The 2,091-nt window shown below is 34.8% G+C and overlaps 1 non-coding gene across 1 annotated transcript; it reads left to right on the top strand.

Moving 5' to 3' along the window:
* Window positions 1-603: 603 nt before the first annotated feature.
* On the top strand, window positions 604-710 carry LOC140848586 (U6 spliceosomal RNA). Its single transcript, XR_012129716.1, has one exon. It is a non-coding gene; the product is annotated as a U6 spliceosomal RNA (small nuclear RNA).
* Window positions 711-2,091: the final 1,381 nt, after the last annotated feature.

Genomic DNA, 2,091 nt, shown 5'->3' with positions numbered 1-2,091 from the left:
ACATGGTACCAGATTTGAAGGAGGACATCTTTTAAATCTTTTTAAAAACTGTAAGTAAATAGTCACTAAATCAGAGGAGAAGTCATAGAGCATGTAATAGTCTTCAGAATAAGTTCAGAATAAAGAAATCTAAAGAGGAAGATAAGGTACGTCCACAGCAGCCTTTGCTCTAAGAGAAGGGACATGAGAACCAACATTTCTTCAGCATTTACTAAGCCAGACCCTATCCTTACCCCTGGGAGTAATGAGTAACACAGTCTATACATCAAACACATGGATTTGAGTAGGGCAGGTACTCAAACAAGTTCAGGTCTCACTAAAAAATGGAGATGATGAAATGTATGACTTTGTCAACCATGACCACTCAATGTGTAGTTTTTGAGTTGTCAGTTCTATACAATTACAATTTTCGATCAAACTATTTTATTTAGGTGTATCTTGTTGCTATATATAAATGATTTCAGGTGGGTTGTAGTAAAAAAAAATCTAAGCCATACGATTTTAACTAAAACAGAGCAACATTTCCAGAAACAAATGTTTTACAGAAACACAGGCCAAAGGATGCTATACAACTATAAAATATTGATACTAAATTACACTAAGGTGCTCACTTTGGCAGCACATATACTAAAACTGGAACAATACAGAGAAGATTAGCATGGCCTCTGTGCAAGGATGACATGCAAATTCATGAAGCGTTTCATATATTTTAAAAAATAACATAACATAACATAACATAAAATAAAATAAAATAAAGTAAAATAAATTAAATTACACAAAGCCTCTTGGCCAGAAAAATAATGAGTAACTCAATTAGTTATAAAATTCACTTCTTGCATTATTAAAAAATGAAAAAGACACATAAGAAAATAAAGATTTTCCTCTACCTATTTTCATAAAAAATATTTCTATGGTTAATGTAGTAGATGGCCTCCAGAAACCTTTGACCAGAAAAGCAACAACAGATTTTGTATAGAAGTAACATGTACTTTATCAGTGTAACTCAGCAGAAGAAATTCAAGGGAGATCCATAAAATGTGACTCAAATATGCCGCTCTCTGTTGCCAAAGTAATCAAGAATAAAATGAATAGGACAAATACATTGCATGCCCATTAAAATGTTCCTCCTTTAAAACCAATCTTTTAGTAAAAGATAGGTGTTGGATGACTTTGAAGATACAGTTTCTAACAAGAATTCAAAATATAGGTATTGTCTCTTGTTTGTAATTGTAGAGGCATATGCTTATATAATGAATTTGGAAGGATATAATATAAACTTTTAAGAGTGTTGTTCAGGGAGGTTTAATTATGAGTATGTTTTTGTACCTTTTTTGTTCTATGTTTCTGTAAGATTCGATGTGAAGAAGATTATCTAGATGTATGCTAGAGACCCTACCCCTACTTTGTCATCCCTTTTTATGTAACTCTTCAAGAAATTTGTACCCATGTGTGGTGATGGATATTAACTAGATTTACTGTGGTGATCATTTCACAATATTTACAAATATATAAATTTATATAAATATATTCAGGCATTGTACACCTGAAACTACAAAGTATTTACAAATATATAAATTTATATAAATATATTCAGGCATTGTACACCTGATGTCAATTATATATCAAATAAAAAAAGAAGGCAAGGGATCACGGGAAGATGGCAGCATGAGTAGTTCAGAGGAAATCTCCTCCCCAAAACATACATATTTATGAAAATACAATAAATACAACAATTCCCAAAAGACACACCAGTGGATGCCATACAACAGCCAGGATACATCTACATCTGTGAGAACTCAACATCACATGAAGGGGGTAAGATACAAGCTGCGGCTAGGTGGGACCTGAATGCTCCCCCACCCCAAAACCTGGCGGGAAGAAAGGAGTCAGAATGGGGAGGGAGTGAAAGCCCAGGACTGCTAAACAACCAGCTCTAGAAATCCGCATGCGGAATGCAGACACAAGGTGCATGGGGTGCTGGATATTAGAGAAACAGAAAAGCAAAACCTGTGGGCAGGTCCCTGCAATCGGCGCCCCTGAGACAAAAGAAAAGCAAGTGCTTTCTGCAAGCCTTAAAATGACAGGGAACCC

The sequence above is a fragment of the Manis javanica genome, chromosome 3, assembly GCF_040802235.1.
Source record: "Manis javanica isolate MJ-LG chromosome 3, MJ_LKY, whole genome shotgun sequence".
NCBI lineage: Eukaryota > Metazoa > Chordata > Mammalia > Pholidota > Manidae > Manis > Manis javanica.
The sequence above is the reverse complement of the archived record's forward strand: the minus strand, read 5'-3'. Positions and strand labels throughout refer to the sequence as shown.